At 39.6% G+C, this 18,897-nt stretch overlaps 1 protein-coding gene across 4 annotated transcripts in view; it reads left to right on the top strand.

Moving 5' to 3' along the window:
* The window catches only part of Hmcn1 (hemicentin 1), a 431,153-nt gene that overhangs the window by 200,669 nt on the left and 211,587 nt on the right, over positions 1-18,897 (top strand). The gene's annotated exons all lie outside the window — the stretch shown is intronic.

Raw genomic sequence — 18,897 nt, 5'->3', positions numbered from 1 at the left:
TTGGGGTGACCAATGGAGGAAATCTTCCAAGAGCATTCTGAGTGGAGAAAGCTAAGCCACCGTGGAGACCAGTACATGTCAGCCAGTCTCAGCATTACCCACCCTCCTGGAGAGATGTGGCTGTGGACAGCAAGCAGTCTCCTGGAGCCTTGGAGGTTTTGAATGCTGCATTAGTGATTGACAGGTGGCTTCTGAGGTCAGTCCAGCTTTTGCCTTCTGTCCCAGAGCTCTCACAGCCTAGTTATTCTTAGTTGTTTGGGTCTGTAATGAGGTGGGACTAACTTTCTCTGGATGCACTTCCCTGCATGTGCTAAGTTCTGTGTCATCTGCATTTTAATGCTGTCAATGGCCGACCTTCACACCCTCTGTCACTGGTTCTGAGGGTTGTCACCCATTTGGGGTCTGTAGCACATTGAATTAAGGCATCCTGACTTGTGACTGACTGTTCCCTGTTCTCAGGCCCCCACTGTAGCTCAGTTTAAAACAAAAGTGGACCACTGCTCTTTAAACTTACGAAGAACTCTACTAGTCCATATTTTGTATGAATGCATATGCATGCAGTAGCACATGTGTGTGTAGGCATATGAGTTCATGTATTTATACATGCATGAATAGGACACGCAACCTTGGATTTCATTATGTACTTTCTATCAGCATTGATTGATTGATTGATTGATTGATGATTGATTGATTGATGATTGAAGCAAGCCAGAATCTCTCAGTAGCCTTGACTCACCAAGTTTGACTGGCTGCCCAGTGAGCCTTAGGTATCTTCCTTTCTCCACTTTCCCAATGCTGGCATTATAAGCCCAATCCACCAAGCCTGACTTTTTAAATGTTGACTCTAGAGACCAAGCTCAGCTGCTCAGAGTTGAAAAATAAGCACTGTGCTGATTGAACTATCTCCCAGACCTCTACTAATATATTGTAAATACAGCTTATAATAATTATAATATTGGTGAAATTTTGTTACAGCTTGTTCGGATATGTTTTAATGTTATTTTTCACTCCTATATACAAACTCACATGAAAATACACACACATGCAGACACTCACTGAAAGCAAAGTCTGTGTCGACTGTTTAGATCACTGAAAATAAGTATGTTAGCAATGGAATTTAATGACTACTCTGTTGTTTTTGAGAGCTGTCCATAAGAAGACCACAAGCTGCTCCAAAATTTCTCACAGAGTAGGATTATTGGCATCTAAGTCCCTCAGACTGGCTAAAAGTCTTAATGTAAGGAGCAAACTCCTCTTGGCACCTTTTCAGCACTAATTTGAAAGATTTGGTTGCTGCCTACATAGAATATTTAATTCCAGATCTTTGATGTGGGAGATTAATTGTACCAGAATGGGGTCTGGCTACTTGGTAATGGTATTAGGAACAATGCAATAGCATAACTAAAGAAAATTCCCAAGATAGTTTTCTAGAGATCATATGTTAGAGAATATCTATTTTAAGAGTTATTTATTATACTGTTAAAGACAGGAAACAGAAACTGTAGTGGGATTATAAAAGATACTCTCTCTACATCTAATTTTTGTTTATTTCATGGTCCTTGAGGTATCTTCTGCAATGGAAGGCATGCCCACTGTTAGTGAATCTGGCAATAGCTCTAGAGAGAAGTCACTTTTGAAGAGGGTTCAGTGAATTTTCACACAGAGTTGACTGGAAGCTCATCTGAATCTGTTCACTTAGCACTTGGCTTCCTAGAGCTCCAGAGTCATCCCAGCTGACAGTTTGGGGTAAAGTAAATGTTAATGCCTTTCTTGAAGTCAGTATTGGTTTTTTATTGAAATCCCTCAGACGGGGGTTGTAAAATAAAGTCAAAACGCTTTGTTGTTGTTGTTGTTATTGAGAAAGACATTAAGAAATGTACCATTTACAAGAGCTTTAAAAAATATTTAGGAATATATTTAGCCAAAAAATTAAAAGGTCTTCAAAATAAAAATAAGAAAGCAGTGATAAAAGAAATTCCTTGTAGAGCACAGCAAAAGGGATGGTATCACACATGCAGCAATTAGCAGAATTAATATTGTACACGTGATTATGTGACTCAATGAAATTTTCATCAAAATACTAATTATTTCCTTCACAGAAATATAAAAAGAAATCTTAATTCACATGTAGCCACAAAAGGTCCAGAATATCCAAAGTGATTCTCATCCAAAAAAACCCAGAAAACCAAACAAAGGCTGGAGTTAATACAGTATTTGGCTACAAAACACACTACAGGGCTTTAGTTACTAAAATAGCAGAGTCTGGCATAAAAATTAGATACAAAGACCAGTGGCATAATAGCCAAGACATGCAACCATTTTCAAACAACCAGTAGATATTTGCGAAAGGCAGTTAAGAAGAGACAGTCTCTTCAGTGAATGATGCTGACAAAAGTGTACAGGTGTAGAGGAATGAAAATAGCTCTCTTCTTTTCTCTATGTTCAGAAACCAACCCAAAATCAGTCAAAGATCTAAATGTTAAAACTGTGTTTGAATTATTACAAAAAAAGAGAAACACTTCAAGACATTGGAACGGGCAATGTTTATAGACAGGGCCACAAAGACACAGGTAACAAAGGTAAAACTACAAAATGTGATCACATCAAACTGAGACACTATGAAAGAAATAAAACTCAAAGATCACATAAATCATACATATAGCATATATAATATAATATATATCTTCTATATTACGTTATAATATAGAAGAAATTAAAAATGATACAAAAAGAGAATAACAAAAAACCACCCTACCAAACAAACAAAAAGCCCAAACAACAAAAAAGCCAGAAACAAATACCCTGCCCCCAAAACATCAATGTAATTAGAAAGATGTTAAGAAGTAAATAAGCATTTCTCAGAAGAATAAACTCTTAGAATTAAAGACCCAGAAATGAACCCACACACCTATGGTCACTTGATCTTCGACAAGGGAGCTAAAATCATCCAGTGGAAAAGAGACAGCATTTTCAACAAATGGTGCTGGCACAACTGGTGGTTATCATGTAGAAGAATGCGAATTGATCCATTCCTATCTCCTTGTACTAAGGTCAAATCTAAGTGGATCAAGGAGCTCCACATAAAACCAGAGACACTGAAACTTATAGAGGAGAAAGTGGGGAAAAGCCTCAAAGATATTGGCACAGGGGGAAAATTCCTGAATAGAACAGCAATGGCTTGTGCTGTAAGATTGAGAATTGACAAATGGGACTTCATGAAACTGCAAAGCTTCTGTAAGGCAAAAGACACTGTCAGTAAGACAAAAAGGCCACCAACAGATTAGGAAAGGATCTTTACCTATCCTAAATCAGATAGGGGACTAATATCCAATATATATAAGGAACTTAAGAAGGTGAACTCCACAAAAATCAAATAACCCCATTAAAAAATGGGGCTCAGAGCTAAACAAAGAATTCTTACCTGAGGAATACTGAATGGCTGAGAAACACCTGAAAAAATGTTTAGCATCCTTAATCATTAGGGAAATGCAAATCAAAACAACCCTGAGATTCCACCTCACACCAGTCAGAATGGCTAAGATCAAAAATTGAGGTGACAGCAGATACTGGCGAGGATGTGGAGAAAGAGGAACACTCCTCCATTGTTGGTGGGATTGCAAGCTTGTACAACCACTCTGGAAATCAGTCTGGCGGTTCCTCAGAAAATTGGACATGGTACTACCGTCGGGTCCCGCAATACCTCTCCTGGGCATATATCCAGAAGATGTCCCAACTAGTAAGAAAGAAACATGCTCCACTATGTTCATAGCAGCATTATTTATAATAGCCAGATGCTGGAAAGAACCCAGATGCCCCTCAACAGAGGAATGGATACAAAAAATGTGGTATATTTACACAATGGAGTACTACTCAGCTATTCAAAAGAATGAATTTATGAAATTCCTAGGCAAATGGTTGGACCTGGAGGGCATTATCCTGAGTCAGGTAACCCAATCACAAAAGAACTCAAATGATATGAACTAACTGATAAGTGGATATTAGCCCAGAAACTTAGAATACCCAAGATATAAGTTACAATTTGCAAAACACATGAAACTCAAGAAGAACGAAGACCAAAGTGTGGACACTTTGCCCCTTCTTAGAATTGGGAACAAAACACCCATGGAAGGAGTTACAGAGACAAAGTTTGGAGCTGAGACAAAAGGATGGACCATCTAGAGACTGCCATATCCAGGGATCCATCCCATAATCAGCCTCTAAATGCTGACACCATTGCATACACTAGCAAGATTTTATCGAAAGGACCCTTGTGAGACTATGCCAGGGCCTACCAAACACATAAGTGGATGCTCACAGTCAGCTATTGGATGGATTACAGGCCCCCCAATGGAAGAACTAGAGAAAGTACCCAAGGAGCTAAAGGGATCTGCAACCCTATAGGTGGAACAACATTATGAACTAACCAGTACCCCAGAGCTCTTGACTCTAGCTGCATATGTATCAAAAGATGGCCTACTTGGCCATCACTGGAAAGAGAGGCCCATTGGTCGTGCAAACTTTATATGCCCCAGTACAGGAGAACACCAGGGCCAAAAAGTGGGAGTGGGTGGGTAGGGGAGTGGGGGGGGGAGGATATGGGGGACTTTTGGGATAGCATTGGAAATGTAAATGAGGAAAATACCTAATTAAAAAATATATATATATATATAAAAAGAAGAAGAAACTCAAACAACCACCAAGCGTACAAAGAAATGCTGAATACAGTTCATTAATCACCAGGAGATGCAGATCAACACTACAGCAACACAGCATCGCATTGCGGTTAGAACAGTCCTCATCAAATAGATGGAAATTTACAAATTTTTATCAGGATGAGGGTAAAGGATATCTCTCATGGACTGTTGGTGGAAATGTAAGTTAGTATGCCCACCTGAAAAACAATATTGAGATTCCTCCAAAAATTAAAACTAGAATGCTGTATGACCCAGTAATTCCTCTAATGAATGTATATTCCATAGAAATAAGATTATAAAGGGACTCCGTGTTTGTTACACATTTATTCACAACAGCTAAAATATGGAATCAACCCAGATGTCATGCAAAGGATGAATGGATAAGGAACATGTGTCATTTAGACACTCAATAGGCTATTATTTAGCCATCAAAAGAGTGAAATCTGTCATTAGCGACCTAATGGAACTAGAAGTCACTGTGTTAAGTTAATTGAGTCAAGCAAAGAAAGAATATTTGCCCTCATTGTTGGCACCAAGTCACTTTCATAATTAACCAAATTTAACAGTGCTAATTAGGAAACGGGAAGAGGAGTGTTGGGTGTGAGTATGTGAAGAAGAAATGAGGTTTAATAGGGGCTACCAAAATACAGTAAGCCTGGTAGAATTGCTTCTGTCTTTGCAGTATAATAAGATATCTATCCATTGAAATAATTTATGATGCATTGCAAAAAAATTATGAGTATGAAACTTCCAATATAGAAAATGATTAATGTTTGAAGAGATTGAAGTGCTTCTTATACTTATTTGACTCTTATATGTTGTATATATGCATTAAATTGCCATAGTGTAACTCCTACAGAGGAATAAATATTTATGTTTTGATTTAAAAGGAAGGTGACCTGGCCAGGTATCATGGCACATTCCTTTAATCCCAGCACTCAAGAGGGAGAGATAGGTAGATCTTTGTGACTATGAGGCCAGCCTGATCTACATAGTGACTTCTATGATAACCATGGCTAAATAGAAAGACCCTGTTTCAAGAAGCAAATAGTGAAAAAGAATATAAGAAGATAAAATAATATAGTGGAAAACATGATTATAGGCACTAATAATACATAAAAATAAAGTTAGGGATAGAGCGGGTGAAGTTGAAAAATTTAAAAGCAGCAAGATATTTAGTACTTGAATAACAATATTTTCTGAAAATGGAAATTCCATCTATGATTTACATCTGTTGAAGAAACATCATCAACTGAAACTAAGGAAACAATGAAAGGCATTGAAGAAAACTGTCCTGTTGGGAGCCGGGCCCAGAATGACCAATTCAAACAAGGCAATGAAGTAAGAGCTTTGTCTAGACACATCCTGGCTGGAGTGCGCTGCTGGTGGGATGCAGAACCCCACGAACACGCACACTATGTCAGCACACTGTGATGGGAGGGATCAAAAGCATACTGACATCAGGCTTATCGAACACATGACAGGCTGGAAGATAATGGCAGTGTGTGTTTCTCATGCACGTCCCTCAGGGTCAGAATATGTTCATTACGTTTAGGAGGAATTACTTTTTATCTTGATGGGAAGTAGAAAACAAGTGACATTGGATCCTACATTCCAGGTCCCCAAGCAGGCCACATAGTCAGGTTCATATGTCCCAGAGGGGAAGTCGACCCTTCCTTTTATTCTAAGCAGCATCATGGACTGTAAAACTCAGTGATATCAGAAACCAACCTCCCAGTGGCTCTTCCCATCAATCTGAGTGTTGGCTGGCTGAGCTTCCTTGTCTTTCTTGTTTTCTATTTGTTATCAAAATTTTTGACCCTTAAAAAGCAATAAACTAAAATTTTTTTGTGATAAATTCCTTTAAAGTTAGCTTGGGATGTTTTCTGCTGCCTGAAGCTAAGGATTGCAGCTGGCTCAATAATGGAAAAGATGCCTGTACTTTGGGAAGGAAATCACAGAATCCAAGAATTTATGATCTGGCTAATTTGCCTATCTTAAAAACGGCCAATATGAAAATGTTTCGGAGTTGAGGAAAAATACCAACCCCAATGCCTTCTTCAAATAATTTACTCAAAACGACAGTTGAGTACCCAAAATATTTTTTTAAAAGAAAGATAAATCAAAATATGGCACGTGAGATATGACAGACTGCCGACTTTTTCTCGGCAACGCTTCCCGGGCTCTTTACCAACCTGCCAGAGAAGCTTTAGTGTGTGTCTTAGCTGGGGTTACTATTGCTGTGCACAAACAGCAGGACCGAAACCAACGTGGGGAGGAAATGGTTCGTGCAGCTCACACTTCCATCTCACTGTTTATCACTGAAGGAAGTGCAGGAACCCAAGCAGAGCAGGAAGCTTGGGACAGGAGCAGATGCAGGGGCCTTGGAGGAGTGCTGCTTACTGTGTCAAGAGAGTGTAAAATATAAACTGAGGATTTAGTGCTATGTTCTTAATAACAAGTTTAGGTTTAAGCAGCTTGTCATATTGAAAGAAACCTTTCCTAAGCTTCCTTTGTAGGCAAGAATAAGTTTGCTCCGATTTAGAGACATGACAAAAAATTTGTCACTGTGTCCTGAGCTGGAGAAGGTCTTCCCAGGTGTAGATAATTGAGCTAGTGTCCATTGGGGCTGTAAAATCATTGCTTTTGAAAACATGACTGTATTAATGTGGAATAGCGTGATGTACATATAAAATAAGGTCAGGCATGGAGTGTCTCTGTATGGTGCTGCTTCGGATTAACTACTTTAATGTTTTCCATATCCTTTGGTTCTTATTTTTCTTTTCATTTTGAAGTTGTCCTACTTAAGCAAAGCAAAATATTATGGATGAGGTTTCTCTCTGCTCTATGATCAATTAACTTTAGAGTTACTCCTGTCAAATAACTCGTACATGTTATCACTGTGCTTCTAGGCGTTAATGCATGCTCTACGTTACTTTTGTATTTCTCTGTGGGTTCTCAGATTATAGGAGTCTGTAAGCCTGCCCAGCTTTACTCCTCCTGTCGCATGTTCAAACAATGGACATTCTTCCTCCCTGACTTTTCTTTCATCTTTGTTAAAACATAGCTACTACTCGAAGGGAATGTCATAAGACACCCCTGAATTCAAATTTGGGTAGAACTTACTTTAATTGATAAATATCTACTATCAGAAAGCTGCTACACTGATAACTCTGGCTAATATGAAATTTAGTATCCTAGAGTAGCAGCTGTTTTAGCTAGGCTTCTATACTTGTGATAAAATTCAATGACCAAGGAAACTTAGAAAAGAAAGCATTTAATTGGGCTTATGGTTTCAGAGGTTCAAATCCATGGTGGAGGAACCAATGGCTGCATTAGGAACCACTGAGAGCTCACATCTTGTTGTTTCTTATTAATTTTTTACAGTATATTTTATTATATCCTTTCCTCTTCCCAACTCCTGTCAGATCCTCCCATCCTCCCTACCCACCTATTTTCATTTTCTTTTGCTCTGCCAACCACCTTCTTAAAACAAGAAAAAGGAAAAATAAACACACACACACACACAAGTGCCAAAACAAAACACACACACACACACACACACACACACACACACACACATCGAGTCCTTTTTATGTTGGCCTTTTTTTTTTAAGGCATAAGGTCTGCTCTGGAGTGTGGGTGACACATCTAGTGACACTCCATTAGAGAAAACGGGTTCTTCCTTTCCCAAAAGAATCAGTTACAAATAGCTTCTTGGATAGGTGTGTGACGGACGTTCTGTGTCCAGTTTCCCTTCTCAGTGCTGGGATTTTGTTTGGTTTAAATGTGTGCAGGTCTTGTGCATGCTATCACAGTAGATGCTGTCATATCTTGATCATAAGCAGGAAGCAGAGAGAGAGAGAGACAGACAGACAGAGAGACAGACACAGAGATACAGAGACAGAAAGACAGACAGAGACAGAGAGACAGACAGACGCAGACAGAGAGATACAGAGACAGAGACACAGAGGAAGTTAGCTACCATTGGGGATGCCTCAAAGCCTGCTCCCATGACACAGGTTCTCCAACAAGGCCATACCTTCTGATCCTTCCCAAACAGTTCTATCAGCTGAGGACCAAGCATTCAAACATATGTTCCTATGAGGCCATTCTTATTGAAGCCAGCACATTAACCATTTAGAACCTTTTTCTTAAGTCTGCATGCTTTTCTTCTCTGAATCCTTTTTTAAAACACTATGGAATTCACTATAAAAAGGAATTTAAAAGTTTCTTGGGTTAAGTTACAGCCTTGCTTAGTGTTCAGGTAAGAGTACGTGTATCTAAACAGCATATTTGAAATTTTATCACTTATCTACAAAATGTCAAGTATTATTCTATGTATTTTAAAATATCTTTAATGAGAATTGTTCATAAGGGTGCCATAAAGCAAATCCTTGTATTTGAAAATTTAAAGTTATAGAATTTTACATATTAAATTACAGACTAAGCTGCCTTAAATCCTTTCTGAGCTAGAAATGAAATCTAACAAAAAGAGCAAATGCGGCATTTCAGTAGACAACTTAATTAGTTTTCTTGTAATAAAAGTTTATCTGTTAGCTTCAGTCTGCTGCCTCCATAGATCACGCTTCTGTTTCAACACATTCCAACTCCACACGTTCAAATGGCAACAGCTAGCAGATGCTTCATGTTCTATCGCCTTTCATCTAAGGCATCTTTGCTCCGCAAAGATGTTGGGGAACTTTAATTCTGGATGGAAGGAATTATCTCTTTCTAAATCTTGAAAGACAGAAATACTAAAGTGCCTTTAAATAGAACGTACAAGGAATAGCTTAAGAAGTAGATTTATTTAGATTGTAAAGAGGATTTGGATGGCTTAGTAGATAGTCAAGTATATAAAAATTGTTTTAAAGAAGCTGTAAACAGTGAACATCTGAATTTTCGGCATAGAGGGACCATGGAAAATGAGCTTTAGCACAAACCCAAATGAGAGCCAACAGAAAGGATGCTGGAGAGGTTAATGCTGGAATGAATGCGCTCGCTGGGAGAAAGAGAACTCCTTCCTCCGTGCAGTGACTGACAGGTAGAGAGAGAGAGATGACGCAGATGAGGAATCAGCAGTCATGCCAGCTAACTAAATAATAGAACTGCTAAGGAGCACTGAAAATGTCGGGGAAACAGCGTGCCCTCTGATCCTCGCAGACAGCGCTTCCAACACCAAACACTTAGGGTTTTTCTATTCCCACCAACCACCCTCCCAGCTCTTTGCACAGCAACATGCTCAGGGAGGATGCTGTTTCTGGTTAGTGTGGATGCACAGGTTGAGGTCATTTTCAGAAAATGCACTCACCTCGGATGCTAGTCGCCTGTCAAAGCCTCACATACTTCTCATTAACCAAATAGACGTAAGAAAGTCCCTGCGGCCACTTCCTGGGGACTCAGCAGTTTGCTAACATGACTCCAGAAATCAGCAGCAAAGCACTTTCACTTATAATTAGTGATTAAGTAAGTGTAATAAATACTGTTTAGTTATTTTCCAATCACTGATTAATTCTGACAAGTGCTGATAGAGGGGAGACATTCTGCATTTTCTATTTTATTAATGGGAGATAACTGAGCAGCTGGCTTAAGAGAGGCTCCTGAGCCTCTAGATGCCTGGGCACCTGTGTGTCAGCATGCAAGTTGGATCTCCGAGTTCTGTGAGCTTCTCTAGCCTAGCTTGAGAAGGGGCTACTGTTCACCTTGGATTGAGTTAGTGACAGTTTTTATTTGGTTATCTGCTTATATGTTTATAAAGTTATTCATAAATTTGTGCATCAAGAATTAGCTATCTGACGATATACCCCTTGCTGTTAATATATAATGGAAGTAAGCAGCATCCTTTTCAACCAAAATGGAATGCAAGATGGTGGGATACTGGGATGTAGATCACATGACAGGATGCTCCTGGCCTCCTTTCTTGCTCCATTCTCGGCACCTAAAACAATGAAAACAAAACAAGCAAACAAAACAAAACAAGCAAACACAGCAGCAAACTAATGGTCATAATGTAATTTATAACATGTGAACTAACTACATCAAGGCATCCTAAAGCATTTAATTCTGCCCTGGAATGCTGCATAGAATTAGAAGGGCTTCTTTTGGAAGTTGATGCCTGTGGAATTCCATGAAAAGTAAGTCAGCCTTTACTAGGTGGTCAGAAAGCCTTTCCAAGTGGAGAAGAGCACCTGGTCAAGGAAGAGTGGGTTGAGGAAGGATGCACTAAGAAAAGGGAGGTGTGGCCAGTGCAACCCAGAAGCCATCCTCAAGGTGGCATGGTTTCACCCCCCTCCCCACCGCCATCCCCTGTAGCCTTATTCATTGGCTTAATTAGTTAATCTATTTACTCATTTTGGAGACAGGGTCTTGCTCCCTAAACCTGGCTGGCTTAAACTCACAGAGACCAACCTGCCTTTGCTCCCTCCAGCCAGCAGTAGCCCTCTTCTTACAGAATGGGAGGAATCACTTAGGTTTGAGTTTCTGGCATTGCCTCCCTAAAATGACAAGGCACCTACCAGGGAAAAGCAGCTGAGCAGGGCTGTCAGGTATAAGCTGCAGAAGGAAGGAAAAAGTTCCAGGCATGGTCTGCTATATGAAAATAGAAAGGCAGGGTGAAAGTCGTAGTTGTGATAAAGGAAGGGAAGGAGAGATGTGATGAGAGCATGGGAGGTTGTGACTTCTGCTGCCCGGTGGCTGCTGCCCTCATACAGTAAGCAAGGGAGCAAATGAATTTGGCCACCAACAAAATTGGTTGTTAGATTCTAACAGTTCCTTCAAAAGTCCTAGGGAGTTGTGTTTGGTTCGATGACGCTTCTGTGCCTCTAGGAAGTGATCCACTTTCATGTACTGACTGACTTGATAGTTCAGAATGTCCCCAAGAGAAGTTCCAGAGACACTTGGACAGCTTTGTAAAAAGCCTCAGTCCCCAAGTATGTCATAAAACAATAATGTGCATTTTCTCTTGCTGCTGTTTAAAAGCCAAATGAAAATATAAATCTCAACTTTGGCTTTTCCGTCTTATTTGGAAATTCCGTGATTTAGAGAAATTGCTGTAAAACCATCACTAAAGAAAGGACCTGGTAATGATCATTGATAGTTTTCTTTGACAACTTTACAAGTGAGAGCAAATTTTCTTAAAATTAAATCCCCCTTATTCATCATAGTTTTTTTTTTGTCTTGACATATTTTAAGTGATTAGTCCCAAACAATGCCTAAATAAATGAGTGAATTTTTTTTGGTTATGAAAAAATAGTATTAAGTGGAAACATTAACATGCAAATAATTGCAAAGACTCAGTTAAAATGAATATTGAAGCCATAAACAAAATATATTATAGCACAGGATAATATAAAAGTTAGATTTTTTTTTTATAATTTGTAGTTTTTGCCATTAAGATTCTATGATTAACATGGAATCTAGCCTTACTTTATCACTGAATGTCTCTGAAACTGTTGCACGTCTCTCTTTTTAAAACATTATTTATGTATTCATTCATTCATTCATTCATTCATTTTACATCTAGCTCACTGCCCCCTTCCTGTAATCTCTTCCCACAATTATTTTCCCCCTCCCTGCTCTTCTTCCTTGAGAGGGTGGGACCCCTCCTAGCCATCCCCCTGACCCTGGCACATTAAGTCTCTGTGAGGCTTGGCACATTCTCTGCCACTGAGGACAGCCAAGGCAGTCCAGCTAGAAGAACATATCCCACAGACAGGTAACAGCTTTGGGATAGCCCCTGCTCCAGTTCAGGACCCACATGAAAACCAAGCTGCACATCTGCTACATATGTGCAGGGAGGCCTCGGTCCAGCCTGTATATGTTCTTCAGTTTTTGGTTCAACCTCTAAGAGCCCCAAGGGTCCAGGTTAGATGACTCTGTTGGTCTCTTCCTGTGGAGTTCCTATTCCCTTCTGGACCCACAATTCTTCCTTCTATCCTTCCATACGAACCCCCAAGCTTCATCCACTGTTTGGCTGTAGTGTCTGCATCTGTCTGATTCAGCTGCTGGGCTCTCACCCTTCTCTTGATAGCTGAATTTCACAATCACATTGGCATTTGGGCGTTTTCTTTTTTTTTTTTTTTAAATTTCTATTTTTGGCAAATTCAACATCTATCTGTCAAGGTGGATTTTGATTTTTGTCTAGCTCCTTCCCTCTGTGGTTTGTTGCCAGTGCGCCACCTACTGATAAATCTACAGATTAGCTGTCATTCCTCTGAGATTAATACTTCTGCCTGTATCTGGGCAAATTAGTCTTCCCTCCAGAAATGAACCCATAGTTGCTTACCCAATACTAAGTGGTCAGCCCTAAAAGCATGCACATGCAAGCAACTAAATGGACTCATTAAGTTGTATTTATATATTTATATGGATATATCTGTAAGGGTAATAATTAAAGAGAGAGGTCATGAGTTTGTGAGGGAGTTGGTGGTGTTGGGAATGTTTTGGCTACCATATTAGATAGAGTGGATGCTACTCTTTGTGGAAAGAATGAAGGCAAAAACAGTAAAGAGGTTTCAGGAAGCTTACTTCAACTGTCGCATTAAGAAACTATGACTCAAATTCTCTTGAATCATTACCATTTTATGAAGTAATTTCCATTGGGCAGAGGTTATCACCAGGTCTTTGTATTTCCAGTATAACCAGGTACTTTGATGAAGTACCACTTGGAAAGTTCACTTTTTGGTTTTGTTTGTTGGTTGGTTTGTTTTAATATAGTGTCTTGCTGTATAGCTCACACTGACTTGAAACTTTGAACTTTCCTGCCTCTGCCACCAGGGTACTAGAACTACAGGTGTGTCGTGTGTCGTGCAAGCCTGGTGTTGTTTAACTTGAGATTTCAGGGGACCAACTTCTTTCTCCAGACAACTGATTTCTGATTTTGTTGCCATTGCTTGTTTGGTTTGTTTGGTTGATTGATTGTTTTTCGGTTGTCGTCCTTGGTTCCTTGGAAGGAATCCTTGGCCACTTACAGAACTTCACTAGTTAGCAACAGAGAACTCTGGAAATATTGAAATATATTCCCCTGCCATTTCTCCTAGCTCCAAAATAATGGCAAGTTCAGGGAGTGAGCTTATAAATCATTCCTACTGAGATTATGTCATTTTGTTGTAAAGAGCTTCATGCATACAAGTCGTCGCCAACACCAGGGGGATTGCTCTGCTAATCAGAAATGGAAGTAATTCATTTTAGAACAATGTCAACATGTTTTGAAGAAACCGAATGACCTAAATCAGAAGGTAGATAAATGTTTGTCAGACTGGGATACAGCTAATCAATGGTAGTCATTATGTAATGTTTTGAAGTTAGTGTTCTCTATGGCCAATACAGTTGTTTAGAAGAAGGAGAAACTTCTGCAAAATCCACTTTACAGTTGTACAATAGAGTAGAAATCAGTTTTAGGAATTCAGTGCTATTTATTTTCCAGTTTTTCATATAGCCTTGTTCATGAGACTCTCATAGATTATTTAACATACTTACAACATGTATCACCCACAATGAAAAGTAGATTTAGGAACACAATAAATCAGCTATATTTTCAACAACATAGATCAATTGGATGGCTTGATTAAATGTAGGTCTTTCCCTTGGTCTCTTGGGTTCCTCACCTGACCTTTCATGTTTTCTTAGCTCCTAGTGGTTTCTTTGAGTCACATCCCCAGTTTTAGATTTCATTATGTAAGTGTTTTCTTTTCCAGTTGTAACACATGCCAGCGCATTACTGCATACATGTAAAACCCAAACTTATAATCTGGTAATTCTTTCTCAAAAATTTTTATGAAGCTGTTATTTTTAAGTATTGTTTTAATTAGTTCTCCCCAACTTAGGAAATATGACATTTGAGTTTTGTAAAGTTTTACACTGGGCTAAAATGATTTTTTTTAAACAAACAAACAAGCAAACAAACAAACCTTTTAATACGGGTCAGTAGCTGTTAGACATGCAAACGCGTGTGCTGCTCAGGTTTAGAAGGTAGAAAAAGTGGCGAGCTCTATTTCTCTGTATGACGTTAGTTTTAAAGTCTTGTTTGAAACAGTCTCCCACTTTTGGGGGCAACACGAACAGGAACAGTGAGCATTTCAGCTGCTCCTTCCTCCCCATAAGGGGGATGCTCACTGCTGAAGAACAAAGCAGGGTGTCTGCTTTCATCTGCACAGATTCAGTGGCAAGTTACAGCTGCAGGGCCACTTGCTGCCACATGGAAACCAGAGGGCCAAACAAAACCTCCTGCTTTCCTCCACGATGTTTCTGTAGGAACATGAGCTGCATCAGTATGTTTTCTATAATATTAAGAAAGGGTGGAGATATGTCATTCACCAGTCCATGTCACCAGAGATAATAGTGCAATGGAAAGAAAAATGCTTTCCAAGGTGATGGATGGAGTTGTCTCTGAGGTCCAGGATCCCTTCACTGAGTGTGAGGCTTGTATGAGCATAAACACATGCTCACTGCATGACTGTTACTTCTTTAACACATGCTAGGAGACATAGGTGTTAGCATGTCTCTTCCCTGTCAGTAAAGAAAACAAAGAATTTACAATAATACATATCAAGTGTCTAGAGACAATCCTAAATTTCATAAGAAGTAATAAGCATTCCTTGTAACTAGCTGCATAATCTAAATAGACTATTAGGATGTGATTATCATTTCACAGTATACATGCTCAGGGCATTTAAAATTCTGTACTACTTATTTTTTGTTAAACTTTGGCAAATAACGGACACTTAACATTTAAGGCAACAGTTACCTAGCATCTCCTAAGTGCCAGGAGTTGTTCTGTTTTCTGTCTAAAAATATAGCTGTCCCTTCATAACTCTGCAGTAGGTAATATTATTATTTATGTTCAAGTCTAGACAACACAGAATCAGCAAGGCCCAAGTTTACTCCCCACCATGCATTTCCAACACTTTGGGTAATTTATTAAACTATTCTGAGCTTTATTTTCTCATCAGTAAAGTAAGTCTAGCATTCAGTACTTTGCACATAATACACACAAAATTCAGCCTGCCTTTCTACTTCAGCAAATTGACTAAAAAGAAACGCAGCCTAAAAACAACGCATTTATATTTGTGAGATGCTTGACGGTACAAGTGTTAGAAATATAGTACACTCTCAAGAACTGAATGTGGAGTGAAAATACATGAAAACATACAGAAATTGGCCAAACTTGCTCTGTGTGTGCCCATGGTGGTAAATATTGTGAATAGCTGCTTAGGTATTAGCATTATTTGATGATTAAGTCTCCCTGAAGAGTAAGTCTTCTGTTGGGTGTGGTCTTTGAAATTTTCCAGCTAGTGGCTCAAGAACAATAAACCATTTGCAGCAGTTAGGACAGATGCTTCCTAGATGATCCTGGCAACTGCCCAGGGATGATGAGGTTTGTTAAGTTGCTGATCCTAGTAGGTGTGATGATTGTTGTTTTTTGGGGGCCTGTATAGTTTGTTTCTATAGTTCTTAAAGGCACCCAAGACTTAAAACTGTTTGAATGTATCAAATGTGTATATATTTAATTATTTTGTATCATTGGTGAGACATTAATTTTTAAAATGTATATTTGGGTTTTTTTACTAACTTAGAAATAAAACATCAGTGTTTCCTTATTTCCCCATCATGGTGCCATTGCTTTGGCTAATAGTGTGCTGCCATGGGTGATGAAGGTGCTGATGAGTGTCATGGTGGTGGGAAATTAGTGGGGGCCGTGAAATTATGATGCAAACCTCAAATAAAAACCAATCACACATTCTTGGGATCTAAAACTGGACCTTGGCTTCCAAATCCAACTTTTAATGCATTTCCCCTACTAAAGTGGGGTTAACTATATAAATAAGGAGATGTGGATTGGATTCGTGTGTGAGTAAATAAGGTCATCACAATGAAGAGTTACATTATGATTCTTCTGTGTCACACTCTTGCCCCATCTCTACCACTTTACTAAAATGGCAATTCTTCCCCCCCCCATGGGTAAAAAAATTAACAAATTAAAATCCATTATAGCAAGAGGTATTCTATCCTTATTAACCTAATTAAAGGCTGACTCATTTTGACCATCTTTATTCAAGTGTTACTTGGTGGGCAGCCAGGTTTGCTTCCCTGTGTTTTCTCATGCCCTTTCTGATTTTCTTATGGTGTACAGGAATAGTCTTCCCGGGACAATGGTAAATTTCTCACCTCTCGCAGAATGAAGTCATCCCATCTGCATGTTGCACACAGATTTAGTTCATGACCCCAGGCGGCACCCTACATCCAGGCTTTCCTTGCTCAGTAACCTCTTCACTTTCTGCATCCTGGTTTGAGTAACTGACATTTATTTTTACTTTGATATCTAAACCACAGAGTCTACCAGTGGGATTCTTGCTGGGACACATGCCAGGCCCATTCTGGCAGACTTCATTGCAAGGCACCAAGCTTAGACAAAAATCTTAAGAGGAGCCTGAAGCTTTGCAGCAGTCCTATGTTAACATGAGGTAGCCATGAGAAATATTTAATTTAGAAAAGTGGGGCTGAATACATGTAAATATTCAATAAATTACAAAAAAAAGGAAAGAAAAAAAGGAAGGAAGGAAGGGAGGGAGGAAGGAAAGAAGGAGAGAAGGAAGGAAGGAAGGATGGAAGGAAGGAAGGAAGGGAGGAAGGAAGGAAGGAAGAGAGGAAGGAAGGAAGGAAGGAGAGAAGGAAGGAAGGAAGGAGAGAAGGAAGGAAGGAAGGAAGGAAGGAAGGAAGGAAGGAAGGAAAGAAGGGAGGGAGGGAGGGAGGGAGGGAATTGTTTCTCTTTCTCTTCCCCTGAAGATTGTCAGTGACACCCCTATACCATGTGCAGTCCCCTCAGCCTTCCAGGACTGATGGAGCCCAGATGGAATCCCTGTGTGAACTTACTGGCTATGGCCAGTCTGCCTTTGACCTCATGCATCTCTTTAGCCCTGTGTTCACCGAGAAGAATCTGGAATAATGAGGCTATCAACCAAGTCCACAGGCTGGGAAAAGCCTTCAAACATCCACTTCAAAGACTAGATCCTAATTCCCAAACTGCAATTCCCAAACAGGAAAAAGAAAAAAATAGAGAAGGGTGACTGTAAGCTGCTAGCAATTAAGCACTAATTAGGTTCTCTGTTTGTGTAGCTGCTTCCCTGTTACCTCCCTCGAGTGAGTAGGGCTTCCAGAAAATAATTTCTCTTAGTGCAAGTAAGTCACAATTTGCCCACTCACCTGCAGCACTGGCAGCACCATAAGCACATCCAGGTATAAGCTGTTAAGTGATCTGCTCAATTTCGTCATTAAAAAGGAGCCAGTGAAATAGAACGTGGAGATAGAAAGCCACTCAGCTCATAAATGGAGCCATAGCACACAGTTCCGGGTTTGTGTACAGACCCCGAGCAACAACAGAAGCCAACGACAACTGAATCAACATGTTTCTCTGAGGACGTATGGAACCCTCCTGTTTCAAGCCCTGTGAATGAATGTTTGTTTCCTTTTGCTGTATCTAAACTGGAGGATCCCCCCCCCCCATAAGATTTGTTTACTATTTCTTTGATCGCACCTTCTTTGGGGCTGAATTTTTACTGCCTAACAAACAGACATAGAGAGCAAGCAGGTGGTAGCAGAGGAGCTGTATCAACATCCCAGATATATTTGGACAGCAAATTGCAGGTTTCAAGTTCCATTTTCAAAAGTTCATGCAAGTGGAAAGCATTAGATAATTTGAGTCATTGTCATTTCTTGTTATATTGAAGTCTTGTGGTTCTCTATGCATGAGTCACACGACCTCTTACAAGGTGCTGGCGGTTATTCTGACTGGAGAATGGTTTGTATTCCATCAACTGTGTTAATGTGTACCTTTTAGATCCAACCCATTACAATATTAAATGCTAATGAATTTAATAGGGGATGCGTAGTCTGAAAGACATGGTCTGATTTCAAAAGAAATATAATTAATAGATCGAAAAAGAAAAAATGGATTCAAACAAAGCAGACAGCATAACCAGAACAAGTTGTGTCTCCAAACCTGCTTTCACTGTTTGAAAAGAAGGCTCCACTTTAGGTCGCCAATTGCAAGCAAGGTTGATGGGAAGTTTTAGAATAGCAGACAAAGCCTGGAGCCTAGAGGTGGGAAAAGGTAGCAACACAGCCCTTGGTGGCCTGTGAAGAGAGAAACATGGCATCAGGGTCAAGTTCATTTGCTTTCCAAGGGAAGTTGGCTTCTCTGGCCTTC

Source organism: Mus musculus, chromosome 1, assembly GCF_000001635.26.
Source record: "Mus musculus strain C57BL/6J chromosome 1, GRCm38.p6 C57BL/6J".
Classification (NCBI taxonomy): Eukaryota; Metazoa; Chordata; class Mammalia; order Rodentia; family Muridae; genus Mus; species Mus musculus.
This window is presented reverse-complemented; position numbering and strand designations above follow the sequence as displayed.